The sequence below is a fragment of the Canis lupus genome, chromosome 28, assembly GCF_003254725.2.
Source record: "Canis lupus dingo isolate Sandy chromosome 28, ASM325472v2, whole genome shotgun sequence".
Taxonomy (NCBI): Eukaryota; Metazoa; Chordata; class Mammalia; order Carnivora; family Canidae; genus Canis; species Canis lupus.
The window spans coordinates 4981183-4995076 of NC_064270.1; the positions used below are offsets into that span (position 1 = coordinate 4981183).

Here is a 13894-nt window from a genome sequence, read left to right on the forward strand (position 1 = left end):
TAAGAGTCATGATCACAGCTCTAATTGTACCAATGGAAAGTGGATAAATCATTGCAATACCTAAAAGAAGTATCAAGTCCTAATTCTGTCTCAGGCTCATGCAAGGATGCCAGTGGCTATGGTCAACTCTTCTGGCAAATATCCAGGGGCAGGCAGAGAAACTCATCCATGGACTTACTGTGTGACCAGGGAAGTGAGTCCTTGATCTTTTGATTTAGAAATATGCCATATATGCCATGGACTTACTTGATACAGCTGATGTTGCTTCTCCTTTCTGTGCTTTCCAAAATAGGAGTTTTTATTGCAGACATTATGTACTCCTTCATAATTTTATATTGGCTCTGGTGGAGTGGTTAAATTCACTATTTGGCAAGAATATGAGAAGACTTGGAATTCAATGTAGCAATGATGGGATTCTGGTTGTCCCTTTGGAAAGTGTGGCTGTGTTTTCTGTTGTACATGAGGTACTGGCATTTTGATAGGTGGGTGTTTTTGAATTTAGTATCAGAGGAGAAGGTACCTTAAATGTGTTAGGAAATGAAAGGGTGGAGCGCAGTAATCTGCATAGCTATGGTGATCTCCTACAGCCTCTCCACCCTCTTCTCTGGTGAAATGCTTCTTCCTCCCATTTCTCCCTTGTCCTCCTACCACTCTGAATCAGCCATAACAAAGACCTTATAACTTGCTTCTGGCTAAAATTGTGTTTTGGGCTTGAGAGATCATTTCTGGGAAGAGATACTTCTTTTATACTGGGTCTGCCTAAATGGGGCCGTGGGGGGCGGATGTGAATCTATAAAGACTACAGGGGCTGAGAGGTAGAAAAGAAGGTTGTGCGCTCTTGGTTTGATGCCCCAGCTCTGAGGCCCCCAGGTCCCAGACACTGTCATTGCTCACATTGCTCATTCAATCCCCAAGCTACTCCAGTATCCTATCTCCTGTCCTGGGTTAATAAAATCTCTGTTCTGCTTCATGTAGTTTGATGCTGATTTTTATCACTTGCAACTGAAAGAATTGTGACCTCAGTGTCATCTCCTCAGAGAGTCCTCTTTTGACCACTCTAGCTAATTTAGTGCCCTTTCTGCTACCTGCCATTTTCTATCTTGTTGCCCTATTTTATGTTTTATAGCACTGATTGCTCTCTGAAATTAGCTCTTCAGAAAATGTCTAATTTTCTATCTGCTTATTGCTTATTCTTTTCTCCTCCTCCTCTTGCTACAAAAATGTAAGTTCTATGGGTCAGAGATTTCATGATTTATTCATTCATTAATTTTCCTAAGGCCTAGAACAGAAGCCAGCATGCAACAGGTGCTTCTTAATAAATATTTATTAATCAAATCACTCACTAATGTAGGTATAAAGACTAAGAAGTACCAAGGAAAGGGGATCTGCAGGTGACAGCAATTACTTGTCTACCCTGATTCTCTTGGCTTTTCCTATTACTTCACTAGTTGATATTAAATATTTTTTCCATTTTCTCTACTTTGGTTGTCCTTTATTTAGAGTAACCTTACTAATCAAGCTCTACATGGTTGTCACTCGCCTCTGGTCCTCTGATCCTTATTTGCCCCCAAGCCCCAACCTCCATCCAGCTTCCCTAAATGCTTATATATCAGATGATTTAATTATTGAAAATGTTACACTTCTTTCTGTTTCTCCACCCAAGGAAACTACCCTATCACAATGCTTGAGTTCTGAATGATCTGCCCGAATAATTTTCTCAAGCTTTCTGGTGGTGGGGAAGTGATTAAGAGATCTAGTTTCTTAAATGTGTATAGTATTTCATTATTTTGAAGGCATTTTTTGAATGAGTTAAACTCAGCTGGTCTACACAACATCCATTATGAAGTAGACCAGGATTGGAATTGGTATAAAAAATTCAAAGATGATGGGGACACCTGGGTGGTTCAGTTGATTAAGCATCTGACTCTTGGTTTTGGCTCAGGTAGTGATCTCAGGGTCATTAGATTAAGCTCTGTGCTGGGCATAGCACTGTGGAACCTGCTAAAGATTCTTTCTCCCTCTGCCCCACTTCCCCCACAAATTCAGAGATGAGAAAACCAAGGTACAGAATATTTGATGGCTTTTCTAAGGTTACAGAGGTGGCGAAGGTGAAGCCTGGACTTTACTCCAGTGTGTTGCTTCTTTATATCATCTGCGACCATGTTGAGAAGACTGTCCATTGGGATGACAAACAAATCATAGAACATTGGAAAACTGGTGAAGGCTAGGACACAAAATCAATTGTGGCCATATTTTACTGGATTTATAAAACAAACTAGAAAGTCACATCCATATCACTAGTCAAAATTTTGATATTAAAAAAGAAGTAAAAACTTCCATTTGGAATTTCTTATGGTACTATTTATCAAGTCTCAGCCACAAAGGGATAGAAAAATATCATTTTTGGACAATTTGCATTTTCCCTGTTTTAACTAAAATCCAATACATCATAGGCACAATGACATTTTAAGAGTTTCAAGTCTGTAATGGCTGTCAGGACATGAATCACTCAAACAGAGGCCACTGTCCTGAGCAATGACTCAGAGTAAACAGCCCTAAGAGAGAAAAACACATTTTCCCTCTACTTGGAGTCATCGTTCAAATGAAATCAACCTACCAAATCGATGACTACTTTCAGAAGGCTGGATGCTTCTATTGTGTCCCCAGCATAAACACATTCTTGAGCAAAGCCCACCAAACAAGAAGCAGCGACTTCTCACGGGCAGTCCCTTATTTACCACTAATGAAAGTGTGACCCCTGGCACATCTTTTCAGTGTTCCTCTGTCTCAGCTTCTTCATTTGTAAAACAAGCAACTTAGACCACATCGGCTGAGAGGTCCTCCTGGTCCTAAGAACTGTTTTACTCCAGTACAGTAGCTATGACTTATTACAGATATTTTCTTACCCACTGAGAGAAGCTATCACACAAGGGAGAACACCTCAGAGCATGAGGTGTGGTAGGGAGTTGCTATTGCCTCAATTACCTCTGAATTATGGCCAAGAGGGGGATGAAGACTCATGGTTATCACTTGGGTGGCGAACACTATAATTTGCACTGGGATGTTTGTGTGCCTTGGAGGGAGTTGCTAGGTTCTTACTTACCTAGTGTTTCAACAGAGAACATATTTTGTTGTAGCAAAGGAAAGCACAGTAGCCAGGAATTCCATTGCACTTTTGTGTGCTCTGCTATCATTCCTGGACCAAGATGTTGCCTCTTACCCTTAAGATGAAAAGGAGAAATGGGGAAATTAGGGAGGGTTATAACTGTTTTATCTGGGGCAAGGATGTGATGGAGCGGTCACTGGTCTAAAGGATGGGGTTGGTCTCTAACTGCCACAGGATTGGAAAGTAGCAGAGACTATTCCTTTAGATCTAGGCACTCATTACCTGTCCTTCTGGGTATGACTAAAGACTTGTTCAGCTTAGGTCAATGTAGTTCTTCGGTGGAGGCTTTTATTTATTGATGGATAATGTCAGATTTTTCTGGGTCAGATTTTTCTGGAGATGGTGGTTGGGGGGGTTTAGGTGTTCCAATTGTTTCAAATTTCCATGCTTTCAAGCAGTAACAGTCAAGTGTCTTAAAGATTTAAATTTTTCATCAGGTGCATATTCATAACCTAATTATCTTATAACCTAATTAAAGTCATTGAATTTGAATAGGTCACACAATTCTTGCCAATACACAATCCACGCTATTGATTCAAAATAACTGCTCTACAACTGTGGAGCCCAGGAGCCCAGTGGCCTCCCGAAACCATTGCCTGGGAGGCATCACAGAGTTTCCTCTCAGGGACATGCTTGTTCTCATAGGGGATTTGCCAGGCTCACCCAGGACAGGCAGTTCCAGAGATTCTTGGGGTGCTTTCAGTGGCCCTAAGATTGGATGAAATGAATGCTAATAGAATCATGATTTGTATGGGGGGCCCGGAGATTCAGGAGTGGCTTTTAGTGCTGTATATTTTTAAAAATTGTGGTAAAATATACAGAACATAAAATTAACAATTTTAATCATTTTTAAAGTGTACAACTTAGTACCATTTAAGTACATTCAGAAAATTATATAAACATACCACTGTCCATTTCCAGAACTTTTCCTCATTCCCAAACAGCTACTCTATACCCATTAAACACTAATTCTCTATTCCCTCCTCCTCCTAGCTCCTGGTACCCTCTATTCTATTTTATGTGTCTACAAATTTGTCTATTCCAGTTACCACATGTAAGTGGAATCATGCAATATTTGTCTTTTTGTGTCCGGCTTGTTTCACTTAGCACGTTTTCTAGGTCTACCCATGTTGTAGTATGTATCAGAATTTCATTCCTTTTTATGGCTAAATAATATTCCATTGTTGGGATATGCTACAGGTTAGTTATCCATTCAGCTGTTGATAGACAGTTGGGTTGTTTCCTTTTGGCCATTGTGAAGAATGCTGTTAAGAACACTGGTATACATGTATCTTTCAGGTCCCTGCTTTCAACTCAATATCTATCTATCTATCTATATCTCCAAAAGTAAAATTTCTGGATCATAGGGTAATTCTGTGTTTAATTTTTTGAGGGACCCAAAAACTGTTTTCCACACAGAGTGCACAATTTTACATTCCTATTAGCAATACATAATGGTTCTAATTTTTCTACATCCTTGCCAACACTTGCTATTTTCTGTTTTGTTTTGTTTTGTTATTCGATTATAGTCATCCTAATGGTATGAAGTGGTAGCTCATTACAGTGATGCTGTATTTTTGATAAAGCAAGGGCAGGAGGCCTGGAAAGACTAGGATTGCTTGGAAATTTAGCCATTGACCATATTCCAGAAGATAAAAGTTGTGCCTAAAGTTCTGAGATCCATTTTGAGCAAGTTACTTACACTGGATCTTAGCCAAAAGGCCGAGAAATGATTGAGCAAGTTACTTAATCCCCGGCTCACTATTTTTCCTCAGTGTGTGTGATCATGAATCTCAAACTAAATAGATTACCTAGGAAATACTGCCTGCGCCAGTTCTAAGTTGAGAACACTGCTGGCTGGTGGACCATGTTTCTTGCTGATTGATTTGCCTTTAGCTAATTATAGGTATGGCACAATTTGGTTAGGCCTAAAGTTTGGCCCATTTATTTCTTGAAACTGTAAGTCTGAGTTTCTCAGGTTACTAGTGTACATAAGGAGGGGGTGGGGTTTAGCCATTACTATTCTATAGAGATCTATTCATTTCATGGAGAAATCTATCGGGAATAATATAGAATTATTTGTCACTTTTATTGATCTTCCATCAGCTTTCAGTTTGTGAACAAAAAGTTGGTTAAATCAATTCAAAAATCCTTCTTTTTTCTCTTCCCCAACATTCAACTACTGATGTTTGTATAGAGTCTGGAATATAATATTCCACAAGATTCAAAGTGAGTAAGGATGCCCCTTATCAAATAAGCCAGCTTTTCTAGTGAGATAAAGCATGGCTGGCTATGTCCTGACTTTCCTTCATTTTAATTAGTTTCTTATCATCTGATAATGCATTGGGATGAACATTTTATATATATATATATATATATAGGGCTGTTGTGCTTTCAATTTCATGATCTAGGAGGGATCTTAGTTGACGAGTTGACATGCCATCTAATTACTACAAAAGAGAAAGATTACTGATCAGGTATGCCAAAATGAAAAACAGCTTGCAGAAAGCAACTACTTTTTAATTAGCTCATATTTAATCATTTTACAGAGCAAGTCACCTCACTCTGTGCTCTTGGCACATATTTTGCATTGAAGGAAACAGCAGGAAATAACATGACTAAAAATTAGGCATTCCATGAATGATATTTTTAAATGCTGAGGCAGTCATCCTACTGCAATATGGACTACCTTCAGCCTGGGGAGTTGATGCAGAGAGATACAGGTAGAAAGATGAATAAAAATTCAACTTTGTTCCCACAAAATGCCTGAATCCCTTCTTAGAAAGGAGGAGAGATGGATATCCATGTTAGGCTTCTCAAACTTCACAAAAGGATGTCAATGGATCCTATAGCTCAGCTGCCAGTTAAAACATACGATTTCAAATGAGTAGCGAGAGAAAAGTGCCACAACTGTAATTGTTAATAATTACAAATCCGAATTCTCTTGTCCTCTATTCAAAGTCTTAGTTGAGATGACATATTTACAGAAAGAAGCTCGTAGGAGAGACAATCTGTTAAGTCCTCCAGATAAGTGTTTCCCAATTTCTCTTAACAAGGGAAATAATAAAATTAGTATTTATTAAAATCAAGAACATTGATCGTTGACAACTGGTACAGCACTGGCACCCACCAGTCAGAATGGTGGTTGCAAATAACCATATTGTATTGGTTCTGCTTTGAAGCTGGCGTTCTTCTCCACATCACAAAGTTATGTGGAGCCCCTTGCCTACTGTCACCCCAGTGACAATAAGCGTACTTTGAATGTCCATTGTCAAATCGAGAATGAGAAAATAAACCTTCACAAATCGTGGGCCCAATTTAAATTAAATGTATTTTATGATCAGCAGCATCTATAAATCATTGAACATTTTTCATACATTGATGAGTGAGGTAATTATTTATAGAATTAATTTATGGGCATTACTTCAGGAACCCTTGAAAAAGCTTCAAGTTTCCCCAAGGCTTTGTTGTGCACAAGTTAGGAGTCAAAGAGTGACATAATCATGCTGTGTAATCACCAGGCAAAGATCAAAAAAATCTATTGGACAATATTAAGGGCCTGGCTCATTACATCACATGACGCCCAGTCTCTTCAGTGAAACTTTTGGCTTTATTTATGAAAAGCTATTGTTTTTTCTTCTTGGCAGATAGTTTGATTTTATCTTTGGGAAGCACAATCATGTGACGGACTAGAAAGAATATTAGCTGTCAGAAAATTTGGAGGCACATGTGCTGTTTTCTCTGACCAGCAAGTAGTATTTCATGCTAGGTATTTTATGGCAATCTTACCTTCTTACTGTTGGATCCCTTTTCTTCCTCTTTATCCTCTTTCTCTAATTTGTTATCTTGATGTACCTTATATATCTTTGAGAGAGAATGTCAACCTTTCCTAGAATATAGCTGGATATCAAAAAACAAAATCAAATGACTGCTGTCTAGAGGGTGGCAAGCCCGCATAAGCAAGAAGGCAGAGATGTGTATTTGTTGATTCCTTGTAGCAGATCTGTGGCCATCTGAATGTTGCATTAAGATTTCTCTGCTAATCCCGTAAGCTCCTGCTTCACTTACAAGGCTGACAGGTACGGTTTAGCCGGAAAAATCACTGCAGTGAGAGGAAATTCTGGGTTTTACCTGTCAGCTTTGGTGTTAAGTAACTGTATTATCTCGATCAAGGCTTTGGGGCATTGGTTCTCTTATTTTCAAAGTCAAGTGTTGATTAGTGCAGAAATCAGAACCTAGTACTCTCAGGGCTCCAAGGAACTCTGCCGGGAAGTCCGTGCAGGATCCTGGCAGTGGGCAGAAGACCAAGGTGGGGGCAGTACTTGGGGGGGACCGTGCCCAGCCCGGGAGGCATGCCCATCTTTTACATTCTCTGTGTCAGCTGAGAAGGGGGGTTGAATTCGTTCAGAGGCTGCCAGGTGGGGTTTCTTTTCCTCCTCCTTTTTCTTTTCTTAACCTCTGGCTCCCAAGATCCTGCGGGGCCCCTTGTTCTGACCATCTGCGGCGACAGCTCCATCGTTCAGGGCCGTGCACCTCGCTGAGACCCCGCAAGCGTGGAGACCGCGGTGACAGCGAGCCGCAGCCCGCAGCCGGGAGCTCAGGTGGGGACACGGCGTGGGCCGGGGGGGGGGGGGGGGGTGGCGCGGGGACGTGCGGAAGCCGCTGGCAGCCTCCCGCGCCCGGGCAGAGGGCCTCGCTGCGGCCGCCCGGAGGGCAGGAGTCCTCAGGCCACTGCGGCGGGCGGGCGGGCGCGGGCTGCCTGGGTTCTCACCCGGGACCCACCGGGGATCTAGGAAGCAAGATCCCACGCGGTGGCGGGCGCTAATGAACAGCTCTTTCCCGGCTTCCCTTTCTTCCTGCCCCTGGAGCCCCGGGCTTTCGGCCTACTTTGTGTTCCTTTCCCAGCCCATCACCCAGGTGCGCTTCGAGTGCCAGCTGCCCCCGCGGCCCCACCCGGTGTCCTCGGCTGGAATCCTCCGTGTTCCCGCAGGGCTGGCGCGGACTTGGCAGAGGGCAGCCTGCATCCCACCCAGCGCTGGGAGCACCGGGGCTGCTGTCACCCTCTGGAACACACGTCACTGACACGAGGGACAGCGTCTTCCCCGCTTTTCTTTCTTCTCTGCGCCTAGAACAGCGTCTCGCCCAACGCGGGTGCTCAGTAAATAAGGGGCGAAAGCCTAGAGTTCAGGCTCCGCGGCCAGAAACAGACTCAATATTGGCCACTGGATCTATTAGTTATATGACTTTGGGTGAAATATCAGCCTCTCTAGGGCTCAGCGTCTATTATTAGGGGTTTTCCCTTTCTTTCTAGGGTTACACAATAAAATCATGCATAATTCTTAGCATCATAATTCCTGGGGCCTGGGAAGCACTGAATAAATGTTAAAAACAATTTGGATTATGAGTGCACTATAGCCATATCCCTTTCTTCCTACGTGAGAAATGAGTTTATGTGTGTTGTTGAGATACAGGGCCTTGAGGACGACGGCTTTAGGATGGACCAGGAATGTATTGACAAAAATTGGGAAAAAAAAAGAATTCTGCATCTTAGATTTAGAGGGACACGGAGAAAGGTTGCTGATGCTGGAAAGCTGCAATGCAAACTGATTATGAAGAGAAGGCCTGAGGTAAACAGGGTAAATTTAATTAAGAGGAGCAGTGGTATTGGCTGTCCAGAATGGCAGATTTGTTAAAACAAAACAAAACAAAACAAAACCCAAAAGCAGAGAGAATGAGAAGTAAAGATTACACAATAAAAATTCCAAGACAGACTCTTCTTGTGGAATCTGTCCCAGGACTAGGATGTATAGATAGAGAGGGATCAAGGAATCCCTGAGTATGGAGACCTGAGGGTTCAACAAACCAATGAGGGACCTGAGCTGTGGCTAGGACAGGAGATCCACTGGGTCTCCCCAGAAAGAGCCAGGCATCCTTAAAGCTCACAGAAGAGGAGTCCCAGAGTGAAAGTTAAACATGCCAAGTGTAAGCTGGTGACTGAGCTTTGGACTAGTAGTAACTCCTCTTTTCCCCTAGAACCAGGAATGTCAGATTTCTTCTGATTTGACAAGTCGATCTGGATTTCTAAGCATCTGTGAAATGAACGAACCAATGTTGCAATAATGGAAGGATTTGGGAGTGGATGAAGCTTCATGTGAAGCCAAATAATTAGAAGGTGGCTTGCTGAGCATGGAATTAAACTATCATATTTCATTAAATCTAAGACACATATATTATCAGGTTTTAAGAGCTCCAAAATTATGATATATATTAGACAAAGGTGTTTGACATTCATGCTGGCCAGGCAGCAATTGAGATGTGGCTGGTTAAAATTTGCATATGCATAAAATAAAAAATTGCCAGCATTAAAGCTTGCAAAATGGGAGAAAATCTGGAAACCAATGTAGATAACCCTTTTAAGAAATGTGAATTCACCATGGCCTTGATGGCACAAAGGATGGAAAAGAAGAACATTAGTGATTCTTAGACAAAAAGTGATGAGGACGAATCAGGTTTGTAGAAGCTTCTCCTAGGGACAGTCATCAAAACTTGGTATGCAGCAGAAACTTACACGCATATTCTCATTTCATTACATGGGATATTAAAAAGATGTGGACACCAGGGTGCCGGTGGGGGCACGATCTGTTAAATGTCCGACTCTTGTTTTCTGCTCAGGTCATGATCTCAGGGTCTTGGGATTGAGCCCTGCATCCAATCCCTGCTTAAGATTCTGTCTTCCTCTCCCTCTTTCTCTCCTCTCCCACTCTAAATAATAATAATAATAAAATAATAATAAAAAGAAGATATGTTTACAAAGATGGAGATTGAACAAAATCAATATTGTTTTTGCTGTTTTATCATGGATTTCTTTGAATGAAATCAGCTTTTACAAAAATTTTTATTTTATTTATTTTTTTAAAAAAATTTATTTATTCATTAGAGATGGAGAGAGAGAGGCAAAGACATAGGCAGAGGGAAAAGCAGGCTTAACGCAGGGAGCCTGATGTGGGACTCGATCCCAGGACCCCGGGATCACGACCTGAGCCAAAGGCAGACACTCAACCACTGAGCGACTCAGGTACCCAACTCCCCCCTTTTTAAATTGAGAGTGGTTGGCAAGTGAAGAATACAATGACTATTAGTCCAGTTTGGTGCCACTGCCTTAATTCCTCCTATGGCTCCAGCAGTTTGCCCTTCTTTGCTTTTTACCATCAGTTCAAATGCTGACATAATGAAAGGGCAAATAATGTCCTAGTATTATTATAAAAATATTTGACCTTGTGTAGCTCCTGCCAAAGTCTTGAGGAAGCCCAGGGGTTTGGGCACACTTTGAGACCTGCTGAGGTAGCCTATCCACATCAGCCTTCTCGGTCAGAACACAGTATGGAGAAAGGTGGGAGTAGATTTTTGGGGGTAGCAGGCAACACGAAGATATATGAAAAAAAGCCTAAACTAGCACTTTGCTTTAGAATAATATAAAAACAAATCTCAGTGATAAGAGTACTTGATCCTTGGTTTATAAGAGCTTGCAGTCTAGCAGAAGGGATAAGTCAAGTGTATATAGGTAATAGAAATTCAAAAGCTATATAGCATAGTGTTATCATGGCTTATTTCTTCTTTAGTGGTATACAGAGTAAAGCGCATCTTTGAATTGATTCTTTGAGCCTTAGATTCTGTGATGTATGATAAAGAGAGTGAATCAAGTAAATCACATGGTGGAGTGACCCGATGCATCACTTTCCATGACTGGGTAGACCAGACACGTCAGGGTCTTTAGGACAGATTTTCTGCTCCATAGACGGGATGCCATGCATATCTATCCTAGAAACATTTGCTTTTTTAGCCTTCTATTACTAATGAATCTTCTTTTTGAGAGACACATTTTGCTACTGATGTTATGAATGCACAAATGGGTGAATGAACAAATATAATGGCCATTGTGCTTCCTTCAAGGGATTTTGTTTATCTATTCTGATGGGATGATTTTGTAGTTTAAAGCTCATAGGGCAGTTTTAGTTTATCTCCAATTTTGTCTCATCTTTGGAGAAGAAGGATCATCTTATTCTTACCTCTCTCCTCCTTGTCCTATGTTTATAGACTTAATAATAAAAAATAGGATGGACTGATACACCCCATTGTCTCCATCACTCTTCCACATATGCCAGGCCAGGCTTGCTCCAGTGGTGGTTCAAGAAGTTTTGTCATCTGCAAACTGAAATCACTTGAGTTTACATTTGCAAGGCAAATGGTAACCTAGAAGCTATTCTTTACTTTGAAGGGATTAGAGCTTCAGCTGATATTGGACTTTCTTATTTGTTTCTATAAATTTTTAACAGCCTGAAATGGCATTAAACTCTGCAGAGAGTACAATAGAATGCCACTAATCCTGTTGATCTTACATTGCTTTACAAGGGAAGGAAGAGCGATAAATCCTTTTAAGTGTAAATCAGGAGAGATATTAGCTATTTCTCTGCAAGGATATGTCTTATTACTAGTTTATTACTTGGCTGCTATGTTAGAACTCAAGTATTAAATTTGAAATATCTTTTCTTCTTCCTTCTGCTAGTTCGCTGATTCTCTTCTCCACCCATTCCCCTTTCTCCAAGTAATTGTACTTTTCTTCTCTCTCTGTCTGTCTCTCCCTACCATCCATTTATCTATCTACTGACTTGCAAAATCTGTGTCTGGATACATTCCTGCCCAGCACTATGACAAATTCTTTTGGAAGGGAACACAGTGAGACTTGATCCTTGACTTCCAAGAGCTTGCAAATCCACTGGAAAGGATAAGTCAGTATACAGGGAACAGAAACTCAAGGCTGGATTGACAGACTATCGGTTAAGGGTAAGGGCTCAGTTAGTTTAGATTCTGTGTGTGTCTCTACCACTTCCTGTCTGTACATCCCCAGGCAAAGCCTTTGACTTCTCTGCACCTCAGCTTCTCATCTGTAATGCAAATCCATTACATAGGGCTGTTGTGATGATGAAATGAAGCACAGAGTATTTATCACAATGCTATATATAACCATAATTGATGTCATAATTTGTGCTCAAGGAGATGTATAAACAGTAACCAAACTGATCCTTAAATATTGTTAATAGTAAATTTGTGCCCCTACCAGTAAAATGTATCAGGTTTAGTTTTCCTTTGTGTGTTAGGACAGGCTGCTTTCAGAAATAAAGGTAACCCAGCGTCCCTGAGTGGTCACTAGCATTATACATATGGTAAAGTTGTTTCTTTACACAAGTGATATGTCTATGATTGAGAAGAGATGCTCCTAGAATTCTCTTTCCTATGGTAGAAATATGTTGCAGTAAACCACCTGCACAGTTTTAATTAATCTTTACTCTTATAAGCAACAATATCCAAATATGTTGTCTTCCTGGTGCTGGAACTTATCCAGAATTTTCCAGACTGAAGTTAATTATATCCAGCACAGATCATCATATTTGCTGTGCTTGGTCCCACACAAACCAAGCTGACTGCCTTCCACCTGTGCTTGTTTGTTTGTTTTTTTCCCATTTGCTGTTATACTAAGCCCTCCACTCTTGCAGCACCTTCCACTACATTCTAGCACAGCCATTGATGATTCATTTGGGTTTTGGGGAAAGCAAGTATCACAGTCTCCAGAACTTCAGGGAACTGGAGGAGACCAATGTGCTTTGTGACTGAGGCAATCTGGAATTCCAAGGGAAGGGAGGAACAATGGAAGAAAATGTTAAGAGGCCTAGTATCAGACCTCGGAGTGCCTTCCAGCCCCAATTCTGATTTACTCGGTTCTACTGAACAAATTACTGAGACATTTGGGGCCTCAGATCACCCATTTACACAGTAAATGTATTGTGCAAAATAATCTGTCATGTTATTTTATTCACCAGTTTATCCATTTAGCATTTATAAAGCACCCACTCGTACACTGTACTGTTCAGATAATGAGATGCATTTCTGCAAGAAGTTACACACACACACACACACACACACACAACACACACACAGCACCATAGCTCAGCATGGGATAAGAGCCACAGTAAAAATACAAAATGTGAGAGGCTGTAGCTCTTGGGTCTTCAAGCAACTTCTCAGTGCTAACCATAGAGATAGATCTGTGATTTGTGTTTTCAAGTTCGCTCACACATCATAGAACATTTCTTCTCTGGGAGCCTTGTCTCCTCTGGAAAATGAGGCAAATGAATGTGATAGCTATTTGTGAGGATTTTTTTTTTTTTTTTGAGAGAGAGGAGGTGACAGGGATTAAAGGGTATAAATAATTCGGTGGGCACATAATTTTATCTCATTTGTCTCCAAAACTCACTGAGAGCTGGGGAGTGAAAATACCCTTATCTCCTTTTGATATATATAAGAGGAAACAAAGACTCGTGGAGGCTGAAGCACTTATGGGAGGAACAATCAGGAAGAGGATGCTCAGTGAGGACTATAAATGAGATGCAAAGAGAAGTAACCATTTTGTTAATCCTTCAAAGTCAAAACTTACCCCTGCCACTAATATTCTCTTCTAGCCTAGAACAGTCATGGTGGAGGAGATAATGTGTGGTGATGCCAGTTTCTTGGTTACTTATCTTCATCTGAGCTGAGGTTTGAACGCTTATGGTGAGCTCAGCCAGACAATATTTCCTCCTGCCAATAGGTGGCAGAGGAGGCAAATCCGTCTGAGAATAGAAATAAAATCTGAAAGGAGGGAGCTTGGGTTGGAACCTTCTGTTTGGTAGAACC

The 13894-nt window shown here is 41.1% G+C and overlaps 1 long non-coding RNA gene across 2 annotated transcripts in view; it reads right to left on the reverse strand.

The window, feature by feature from the left end:
* LOC112672579 (uncharacterized) overlaps positions 1 to 13894 on the reverse strand; it is a 43021-nt gene that overhangs the window by 28213 nt on the left and 914 nt on the right. Inside the window, exons 2-3 of one of the 2 annotated variants that reach the window (XR_007406891.1) lie at positions 13656 to 13830; positions 3104 to 3221 (exon numbers count right to left, since the gene is read on the reverse strand). This is a non-coding gene — a long non-coding RNA (uncharacterized LOC112672579). Of the gene's footprint in view, positions 1 to 3103; positions 3222 to 13164; positions 13335 to 13655; positions 13831 to 13894 lie in introns of those variants that run through there. The other variant, XR_007406890.1, reaches the window with a different exon arrangement.